Here is a 12193-nt window from a genome sequence, read left to right as displayed (position 1 = left end):
TCCCCCCAGGATTACTTGAGAAGGACCAACGCGCTGTGATTGGTCGTATTTTGCTGTTATACAACCAGTTCCCTCGGTCACGTTTTCGTAATGTGCTTTCTACCCACTGCTTACAAGCCGACCTTGAGTGGTTTTTAAAACCTAGCATACGGCCATTTTGGTCGTACATTGTATGGGGGAAGTGCATCGACGGGGCGCGGAGGAAAAATGTATAAAAGCTGGATGTTTGGAGTTGAGTTACGCGTTGCATGCCAAGGTACCCGGATGAGCACATGTTGCGCGGCGAGGAGGCGGGAGGCCTGCCTCGGATGAGGTGCGCTGGATTTGTTGTTTCGCCCGCACCGTATTACACACTATGACTACATTCACCAGACGTGCTTATTTCTCACAGTTTGGTATTAAAATGATAACCTACTTATGTGTTTTTCAACCTTTTTTGAGCAAAAGCCCATTTTTGTCATAAAAAAAAATACGGAGGCACACCACCAGCAGAAAAGGTTAAAAAAATGAAACTCCACCTGGTTGTTGTGCTCTATTTTGAGTTTGTTGTTGTTTCCTGTGTGTAGTGCTTTAGTTCCTGCCTTGCGCTGTTATTTTGGTGACTTTTCTTGTTTTGTTGGTTTTCTCCTGTAACAGCTTCACGCCTTTCTTTGAGTGCTATTGCTACTGCTTTGTTTTCGCAATCAAGACTATTTAAGTTGTGCGTGCGCTATCCTTTTTTGTGGGGACAGTGTTGATTGTCATGTCATGTAAGGATGTACTTTGTGGACGCTGTCTGCTCCACACGCTGTAAGTTTTTGCTGTCGTCCAGCATTCCGTTTTGTTTACTTTGTAGCCAGTTCATTTTTACTTTTGTTTTGCATATAGCCATCCCTATGCTTCAGTGCTTTTTCCTAGCGGGACTTGCCTTTTGTTAATTTTTGGTTTAAGCTTTAAATACCTTTTTACCTGCACGCTGCCTCCCTTTGTGCTCTGCATATTGGTATCACGACAAACCATCCTCGACGTGTTCCGTATTACGTGGTTACCCTGCCAAGCTCTACACAGCACAGGCACTAGACAACGGCACATTATCATAATTGTTGATTTGCAAAAAATATTGTTTGGCACAAAATCGGTGAAGTTGCAGACAATATCTCACGGCGTGTGCGCCGCGGCACAGTGGTTGAAAAACACTGACCTACTTCTTCAATATGATGTCATTTTGCCTTCTTTTGGTGTTAATGATGTGAAAACCACCTAGTTTGGTAAGTGTCCTCATATCAACAATTCAAGTTTGATTTATGATAACCCAGCTTTAGTTTTTAGGACGTGTTCTACAAAAAGGACAAATGAGTACATTGAGTTTCTTACCCTCAGTCAAGGAAAAAGCTTGTGTAACAGAACATAATAGGTGTCTAAAAAAAATACCAGTGCTTCTCAACTTTTCCTGTCATTTCATGACACCCCTGAGGCTCCGAAATTTCCCACGACCCCCCTGTTTGAACTGCTACTGAGAACTTGATATTTATTTATTTATCTGTACATTACAACTGCACTGTGTGAGTTACATTCTTTTAGATAATCGGCTTATTATCAAAGTATACGAAGAAAATGAGCAGCGATAACATCTGCAACAACTTAAACCAATTTCCATGTTAGTTTATTCAGTCAACATTTAACATTCAAACAGGACTGCTCTGTCAGTGTGATTCTTAATGGACAGGAAAAAAATTATATAATATAATATCCATCTATCCATCCATGTTCTACCGCTTGTCCCTTTCCTGGGGATAGGTAGATTGGCAACACTAAATTGGCCCTAGTGTGTGAATGTGAGTGTGAATGTTGTCTGTCTATCTGTGTTGGCCCTGTGATGAGAAGGCGACTTGTCCAGGGTGTACCCCGCCTTCCGCCCGAATGCAGCTGAGCATGTCTTTGAATATATTTTTCGTAAATACAATAACGCTGAAAAATGTTTTAAAACTAAAAATTGGTCACTTGTCAGCTTAATCAGCGTATTCCTTTTCAAAAAAGAGTTATGATAATTAGTTGTTTGTTTTGTGAAACATTTGCAACAATATTGCTTGTATTGTAGCTTATCAGAAGGGATAAAGAGTGCATATTTGCATTTAATTTACGTGAACATACTATAGTCTGTCAAGAAGACAATTTAAAAAAAAAACCTCTGAAACTGTCCTTTTGTCATGATCTGTTGCCCGGATCATGTTTTGTTTAGTTAGATTTTTCTTTAGTTGGTGATTAGTTCTGTTTCAGCACCCTGGTTTGTTTTCTTTGTTGCCATGGGTGCTGATTTTTGTCACCTGCCTCTGCTCTGGTTAGTGGTCGGGATGCTTACCTGCTCCCGGTCACCAATCAGAGAGCTTTTTATTCCTGCCTCGCTCCACACTCTGCCAGGCAGTCTAATTCGCAACACGCGCCACTTACGTTGGCATTTGTTTTCATGAGAGTTTATTAGCCAGGTCACTACGCGCTCCGATGACGTCACGCCACAGGCGTGGTCCGATGACCTCACACTGCCGGTGCTTTCGGATGATGTCAAGCAGCACGTTTTTTTTAAATTCATTCTGTCAGCTTCCCTCAAGACATTATGTTTAGGGATCAATACAAGGAGATTTTTTTTAAAGGCGAGACCAGCAAGACGTTTCATGAACGCCTTAAACGCGATCAGCAACTAGGCCCAGGACCCAGGCATGAAAGGTGGCTGCTGCTGGTGCGCCGTGGCCACTCGCGTCCGCCTCCTCGTTGGCCACAGATGTGGCCGTTCCGTGGTCTCCCGCCTTGCCAGCCGCGGTGGCATCTGACTCTTCCCCGCTGGTTGCGAGGACATATGGCCAGGCGACCCACTGCCAAGTCCTCCCTCTGCCCTCCCGTGACTTTGGACTTTTTGTTTTTTGTTTTTCTGGGACGTCTGGAATTTGTACCTTGAGAAGGGACTGTCATGATCTGCTGCCCGGATCATGTTTTGTTTAGTTTAATTTTTTTTATAGTTGGTGATTAGTTCTGTTCAGCTGCCTTGTTTGTTTTCTTTGTTGCCATGGGTGCTGAATTTTGTCACCTGCGTCCGATTAGTGGTCGGCACGCTCACCTGCTTCCCGGTCACTAATCAGAGAGCTATTTATTCCTGCGTCATGCCACACTCTGCCTGGCAGTCTTATTCGCAACATGCGACACTTACGTTGTACTACTTGCTTCTTGCTCCTTTTGGTGGCTATTCTTTTGCTAAGCTTTGCTGTAGCTTCTCGTGCCATCCACACGTTTTCCTTTTCTTTGTGTTTTTGTCTTTTAATATGAATAAATCATTCTTCCTAGCAGTATGCTGCTTCCGGATGTCCTTCTGCATCTTGGGGAAACGACTACCGCAAAAACATGCGACCTCGACGTGACACCTTCACTGTACTTCAGTTCAGTTCGAGCATTTTTGTATGAAACACAACTAACATTCATCTTTCAAATGTATTCCACAGCATTTGTCTGTTTTTTGAACACATTCCACTTTTATGTAATTTGCCATCACTCTGCCAAATGCACAGAAAATCATTAACAACAACAAAGAAGACGTTTATATTTAATGGCTGCAGTGAGTCCTTTTCGCACTGCACATCCTTTCAAATCTGGGCTTCAGGAAAGCAGGCACCGCTCATCATCAGGTCAATACCAACACTACAGTGAAGCATGGTGGTGGCAGCATCAAGCTGTGGGGATGTTTTTCAGCGGCAGGAACTGAGGGACTACCCCAGGATAGAGGGAAAGATGAATCCAGCAATGTACAGAGACATTCTGGATTAAAGCCAACACTTCCATCCAACCTGATGGAGCTTGAGAGTTGCTGCAAAGAGGAATGGGCGAAACTGCCCAAAGATAGGTGTACCAAGCTTGTAGCATCTTATTCCAAAAATATTTGAGGCTGTAATTGCTGCCAAAAGTGTGTCAAAGTTTTGAGTAAATGCTGTGAATACTTATGAACATTTGATTTATTTAGTGTTTTATTTTTAATACATTTGCAAATTATTTAAAAAAAAAATTACTTTTCACATTGTCAGTATGGCGTATTGTCTGTATAATTTTGATGACAAAAATGAATCCAATATTTGAATAATGCTGTAACATAAAATGTGGAAAAAGTGAAGCGCTGTGAATGCATTCTGGACGCACAGTATTTACAGTAGATAAGCAAGAGTTTGGGTTTTAGTGCATCAACAAGGAGTCATCATAGTCATAACCTAGACACTGATTTCCCAGAATCTTGTTATACATTTTTTCTCAACATGGGTTTATGACAGAATATAGCAGTTGAACTATTGATATGCTATCAGTGGCTATGTTTCCAAGCAATTAATTAGTCTGATTTCTCAAATAGTTCGGCTCTAATAAAGCATCCTACATACAACCCATGGAAACACATTAATCTGGCCATGTTTGGCTTTTGAGAAACCGGACTAACACACCGAGATTATGCGATTATCCAAACTGATTAACAATAAATCTATTCCACACAGCTGATACATAAGCTTGTACACACCAATAGAAACCCTCAGTCTTTCTTTGCTTCGGACCTGCATCTGCTCCGAGACATTCTTGGTGGTATTGTCATGTTTGTGGCGTAATCTAAGATAATTTCTTGATGCTGTCTGCAATTTAACATCAGCGTGGCCATTAAAGACGTAATATTAGTTATATGTGCCAATATTACAGCGGACATCAGGTAAAAGAGAGCTCGGCTGTTGACTTGTAAGGAGCCAAAGTCAGTTTAAAAAGATCACCAAAGCAATACCTCTATCTTTAAAATCAATTGTGACTCAGAATGTGTTCTATTCAAACACGACTCGTTGTCTAAGAAACTTTTAGATTAAAGATGTACATTTTTGTGATGATAACTGTTCTAAGAGATAAATGAGGGTAGTCTTAGTAAAATAACATTTCAGGCACAATTTATAGACAATATATCCTAAAAGAGTTTACAAAAGTAGAAATAGGGAAATGCTGTATATTTGTTTTGGAAGGAGATCAGAGATTGGCTGAAAGACAAAGTGTATTTATAAAAGATAGTAACATAGAAATGCTTGTTGATATTGTTATGTGGCATGCTACATTTTTTATACATAAATGTCAATTTCTGAAAGTAAAACCTAAATGTTCACATTGGTTCAATGATTTGAAATTGTTAATTGTGTCTTGGAAAATGGTTAAAAGTAGAAAAGTCCTTAATTTATTCTCTTTATTGGAGGAATTTAAGTTGTTTTAGATAAGCCCTTTTTTATACTTGCACATAGATTTTCAAATTGTATTTTGTTTATTTAATATTTTGTATTTAATATTATTATTGTATTGTTGAATACTTTATTTTATTAACACATTTTGTTTATAAAGATGTTGATTGCTCAACCTGTTTGCTTGAAATATTGTAATATATTGAAGTGCCTCAATTTGTCTGTATATTTTCAATATTTTCATATGTTCAATTGTTCAATTTTAAAAAAAATTGCAAGGAGCTGCAGAGCCTTGTTTTGGTGTGACGTCATAGGTTAACTGGAAAAGCAATACATTTAACCGCGGTAAAAGGAAACAAGTGTAATCCAGTGTATGGGAGTATGACCAATAGTCACATTAGAGAATGTGCGTGGACACGAGGACGTCACATGTGAAAATACAAAGAACCAAACTATTTGAGAAATCAGACTAATTTAGTGTATGGAAACGTAGTCAGTGTTGACTGACTGGAGTACTGGACATTCGAATTATCCTTAAAAATCAATTATTGTTATTAATCATGGTCAGTATAAGATGAAAATTCAGTATTAGTTCAAAATTTTTAAGAAAAAAGGGGAACAAGGAAGTCTTGCTACTAATGAACCGTAAATTACCTCTTCTCAGGGTATTTAATCGATCGCAAGTGAAGTGAATACAATTTATATAGCGCTGTTTCTCAAGTGTTCTCAACTGTATAAATAAAGTTGGTATGGTAAGTGCCTTAAAGTGCTTTACATTTAGAAACCCATTATCTCCATGTAAGCTACATTTACACCAGTTTGAGCGGCACTGGGAGCAATGTGGGTGTCTTGCGTAAGGACATGGCAACAGTGACTAGGATAGCGAAAGCATGGATTCTAACCAGGAACCCTCAAGTTTCTGGCCAGTTGCTCTACCATACACCGTCATGCAGTGGACTGTATTGTTTGTCTTAGAAGACAAATCTCCTCTCATCAAAGCAGGCTTCATCAGTTCATGCTCATCAGTTCATGCTCATAGACCTAGATTGGCCAGATCTAGTCTAGATATATACTGAAGCCAAAGCCCCAACTATTTATCCTCCTACAAGAGGATAAGAATGACTTCATTATATGCTTCTATGAATTACACTTGAGCTCAATTGCTCCCGCCATATCAAAAAAATGAGATTAAATTATCATTTAAAACATAGCCTCAATTTTCAGATTAAAGCCCCCACTTTTTAGTATCATAATTTATTTTCCCTAAAGAGGAACTGCATTTTTTGGGAATTTTGCATATCATTCACAATCAGTACGTAAGACAAGAACACATATGTTTTTCTTGTTTTTATGCATTCTAAGTCATTAAATACTGCAAGTACAAACCATCAAAAAGTATCCATTTACATCTCGGGACCGGAATATTAACCAAGTATTAGCGATATTGTTATTATAAGCGCTAAAGTAGACAAACTATTTTGAGCGGTACCGTGATCACAGAGCGCTTATAACCCTCAGCGTCAGCACTGGTGCCCCACAGGGCTGTGTTTTGAGCCCCTTGCTTTTCAGTCTTTACACCCATGACTGTATTCCCATCCATCCTAGCAATTCCATCATCAAATTTGCGGATGATACTACAGTGGTGGGGCTCATTACAGAAGGGGACGAGACTGCCTATAGAGAAGGGGTGAAGGCACTGTCAGACCACTATGCAAAAAACAACCTCATTCTCAAACCCACAAAGACCAAGAAGCTGATTGTTGATTTCAGGAAAAAAATCACTGAGCTCATCCAGCCCATCTACATCATGGGAGAGGAGGTGGAAATGGTCTCAGAGTGCAAGTTCCTGGGCGTGAACATCTCAAGCAACATGAACTGGAAAAGCAACACCACTGCACTCCAGAAAAAAGGTCAGCAAAGACTGTATTTTCTGAGAAGGCTGAGGAAAATAGATCTGGCTGATAACCTGCTCCTGTCCTTCTATCGCTGCTCCGTTGAGTCAATACTGACCTGCGGCATCTCCGTGTGGTTTTTTAGCTGTCACAATGAGTTGTTGATGAACCCCAAGATGCAGAGATGGCGGCAGGCATTGTCCAGGAAAACATGATTTAATGTTCATAAAATAAAGGTAAAAACACAAACCAGGAACTAGGAATAGCAAAAACTGAAAACAGGAACCAGAAAACAGAAAAAAATGGAAACAGCTAATGGCTAACAAGAAAACACAAAACAAAAGAGCTAGGAGAAAGCAAACTACAAATAGCTAACAGGAACACCTTACCATTACGACAACAGGTACAAGGACAAGTACTAGCACGACAGGTAGTAGCTGTAACGATCTACACGACAGGTAGGAATGACAATAATCCAGCACAGACTGGATGGGAAGGCAGGTTCAAATAGCAGCTGGCTGATTGACACCAGGTGTGGCCCGGTGCCAATCAGCCACAGCTGAGGGGAAAAAGCACTCAGGGAGACAATCAAGAAATAACCAAAATAAGAGTGCTGACAGGAACTAAAGACAGGAAACAAAGACAAACGCAGAGGAAAAACTAAAACATAGCCAAACTGTCAGGGACGAGCCTGACACTAGCTGCACGGTGGCAGAGAGAAAGAGATTACAGGGGGTCATAAACGCGGCCCAGAAGATCACTGCATGTCCTCTTACATCTCTAGAGGACCTGCATAAGAGACACTGCAACAGGAGAGCAAACAGCATCCTCAAGGACTCATCCCACCCAGGTCACCACTGGCTTGAACTCTTGCCCTCAGGGAGGCGTTATAAGACCATCAAAGCAAGGGCAAATAGACTGAAAAACAGTTTCTATCCTAGAGCTGTTATTGCCCTAAACTCTGCACTTACCTGAACACTCACCACTTTATTACTTGCTTACCTCTGATAAAGATCTACTGTGCAATATGTTTTTTTAACATTATATTATGTTTTTAAATTTTAAATTGTTTTATTATTGTTGTTGTCTTAAGACTATTTTATGTAGGTTTGTTTTAAAAGCACGGAGCTGGATTGCTGTCCAATTTCGTTGTTTCCATACAATGACAATAAAGGTATTCTGATTCTGATTCATGATTCTGATTCTGATTCTGATAATATGCTGTTCTATTGACATACTGAGTGAGCCTGATGAGCTGCTGTGTCGACTCGGAGTTGGTGAACGTTATTCTAGATTATAAATCATGACTCTCACCTGGATAGTAGAAGAATGTGGCCATAAACCGAGAAGTTGGTCAACTTTGACCTACAATGTATACCTGGAGATGGCGAGGATGACACGAAAATTCATATTTTTTAAACCCTTGGTGAGGATTATGATTAATTCTTCATCTGAACGGGAAGATAAACATCCCATTAGTCGGCATCTCAGTGAGAGACGACATTTTTACAGAAAAGAAAAACATACATGTGCTTGTCTCACATAAGGATTGTGAATGATAGACAAAAATCCAAAGAAAATGAAGTTCCACTTCAAGGGAAAACCACAGATGATGAGATCCGGGAGAAGTGCAAGACTGTCTTCAATCTTTTTCTCCTCATCATCAGCAGATAGGATGAAAACAGGTAATTGAGTTTTAGAGGATGTTCAGTCAGTTTTTTCTGTTTTGTAGAAAAAAAGCATGACATGACACAAAACTATGGTCATTTCAAATGGAAACTTACTGGCTTTAAGAAACACTGAAAGAATGCAAGAATATAAATTGTGGTAGTCAGTAACAGTTTCAATTTTAGATCAAACAGAGTGAAACAATTATGGAATCACTCAATTCTGAGGAAAAAATGTATTCAGGAAAAACAAACAAAAAAACACACTACAACAACAAAGTAGTTTGTTGCATCAACTCTGGCTTTTTATAACAGCTTGCACTCTCTGAGGAATGGACTTAATGAGTGACAAACAGTACTCTTCATCAATTTTGCATTGACTTGGATTGTGACCCGGACCATTTGTAGACCATGGCATTGACCTTATGTATCTTTCTTCAAGGAACGTTTTTACAGTTTTTCTGTATGGTAAGATCATCTTGGAAAAATATGTCATCATCATCCTTTTGATTGATAGAATATGAAAAGTGTCCAAAATGTCAACGTAAATGTGCACATTTCTTGAAGCTGCAATGACAGCCATCTCCGCAGTGCAATTATCTGAAATGCAGCCCCATATCATCTATGACTGTGGAAATTGTCATGTTTTTTTCAGGAGTCGTCTTCAATATTCTGATTGGAATGGCATGAAACAAAAGTTCCAGGATCATCATCACCTTGCCCACTGCAGAGTCGTGATTCATCACTGACCTTTGATCCTGTCAATCATAGTCCATGACTGCTTTTTTGTAGCCCATTGGAACCTTGTTTTTTTTGTTTAAGTGTTAATGGCGGCTTTTGTTTAGCTTTTCTGTATATGAACCCCATTTCCATAAGGGTGGTTTCTTACGGTTTGGTTTGTGACGGTGACTGCAATTTCCACCATTTTTGTTCTTCATTTATTTTGATGAGCATTTTCGGTTTTCAAGACAAGTTTTCTGTCTTGACCCTTTGATGTTTTCCTTGACCTACCAGTGTACTTTTCTTTTTGTCACCTTCCCATGTTGTTTGAACTTGGTCCAGAGTTTAGACATATGCAGCTGAATGTGAACAATCAACATATTACTTTGTGATGATTGATTTAGCTTCTTGAAAAGGTTTGATGAGCCTCTCCTTTGTTTCATTTGACATTTCTAGTGTTGGAGGCATGCATTATGTCAATCCACCTGGTCCAACAGCTTTCTAAGGTGTGAACACTTTAATGAACAGAGATTTAATCTTCTGCAGATGTTAGCTTGAGAAATGAAAATTTACAGCAGAATTACATATTTTTTTCCTCAGAATAAAGTAATTTCATATTTTCTTTCTGCTTGGTCTAAAAATGAAACTGTTGCAGTCTATCAACATGTATTATAATATATTTTTTTGTGTTTCTTAAAGCCAGAAAATTGCCATTTGAATTGACTAAATCTTTGTGTCATGTCTGTTATCTGCTTTTTTCTCTCCAAAATTAAACAACTGAATGAACATCATCAAAGTCTGGTGAGTCCATATTTCTATCCAGGGGTGGTACACACGCCTTTGAGCAGGAGTGGGCAAACTTTTTGGCTCAGGGGCCACATTGGCTTTTTGAAATTTGACAGACGGGCCGGGCGAGCATGTGATGCATATTATATCTGTTGGAACTAAGAGTAGACTTCTCAAACATGGGTTATTTTAATCGTAATGCATCTATTTTCAACAATATATCATCAAAGAAACATACAAATGGTATTTAAGGGTTAACACTTACATTCTCTTTTAGTTAGAGCAGTGTTGTTTATCACCAATTTTTGTCAGTTTGTCAAAGTCTAGTATAAGTTTTGTTGTTGCAATTCTCAAAACAGATCTTAGTTTAATTATATTTTAATATTTGGCGGGCCTGAGTAAAGGGATCAACTATGGCGGGCCATAGTTTGCCCACCCCTGCCTTAGAGTGATTTATATCAACTTTCTTAACATTGCCAGTGGTTCTTGTTTTAGACTATGTGTGCAGCACATTTGGCATTTATCTTCAAAAGCTTAAAACAATTACCAGTGTCATCTTCACCACCCAAGGTTATGCAAGTCTATGCACATGTAACATACTTTTAATTTGAAGTAAAATCATAAAAAATACACTATATGCTCCAATTAATTTATTGTTTTATTCAATAGCTGTTTATTTGTTCTGCACGTAGAACGCTAATCTCACGGCAGCTGTTCTTATTAAAAGACTGATCGACCTAAACACTATGAAAAGATACATTTCAATGATATTGTATTGACTCTCAAACAAATACTACACCGACTAGGTGTGATCACAGTATCTGAACCAGTGTTAAACTGGTTAAATCCTATCCAAAAAATATACATAGTATGGTGATTGAATACGTTACAGCTTACTGCAGGAATGATTATACATGATTTCCCAAAAATAATTGGCAACAGCAGGTTATTTAAAATTCAGCCCCAAAACTCAAGTTCAAATGAAGCAGACATATAATAAGTCTTGGTTTAGACAGAAAATGACTACCATATTTACATTTACACAAAACCAACCTATCACAATGTCAGCAAATTAAATTTTTTAAATTGCCAATTAAATGTTAGTTATTTGTTTATTATTTTTTTTGTAACATTCCTATCAAACAGGGTATGGGTGTTTTCTGCCACTGGTCTAAAGTCAGCTTGATAGACTCCAGCTCACCCATGATCCTAAAGACAAGAGTTATAGAAAATAAATTAACTGCATTGCTGGTGATTGATCATTCATTCAAATCTGCTGGAAATGCATATTATTATTATTATTATTATTATTATTATTATTATTATTATTATTATTATTTTAAATATTACTTAGAGATGTAAATTCTGAACTGAGCTGGTAAGCATGAAATTAATAATTACATAATGCATACATTTAAATCCAATCATCTGTTCGTTCCAGTGACGTTGTCAATTAAACTGAAGTTCAACTCTATGACGCCAGGGGTCACTGTTGTTCCAGAATGAGGTCCATTCCGTGGACTGCAGTGGTGCTGCATCCATCAGGGAAATAAACTAAAAAGGTCAGTAAGCAACCTGCAATCTATGATTTGACTGATTTACCATTAATGTATACTATTCCATAAAAAATGCACCAACCTGTACTTCTATTCTGTAAGACAATTTTCAAAATCAGCAATTTATTTATCATTTATAACACTAAACATCTACAGAAGCCTCTGCATAATTACGCCAACAAAATTGTATATGATTTACCCCATGCTGTTAAATTTAAACAGGGAATTATTTTTTAAATTATTATAGCAAAGTTGTAGGCAGGGACACTTTAATATTGGTACCTCAACATAAGTGTGCCCCAATTTAAGAGTGTTTTGAGATAAGAGTTGTCTCTTGGCTAATTGTAATACTTTAAAATAAG

The sequence above is a fragment of the Entelurus aequoreus genome, linkage group LG24 (genome assembly GCF_033978785.1).
Source record: "Entelurus aequoreus isolate RoL-2023_Sb linkage group LG24, RoL_Eaeq_v1.1, whole genome shotgun sequence".
NCBI lineage: Eukaryota > Metazoa > Chordata > Actinopteri > Syngnathiformes > Syngnathidae > Entelurus > Entelurus aequoreus.
This window is presented reverse-complemented; position numbering follows the sequence as displayed.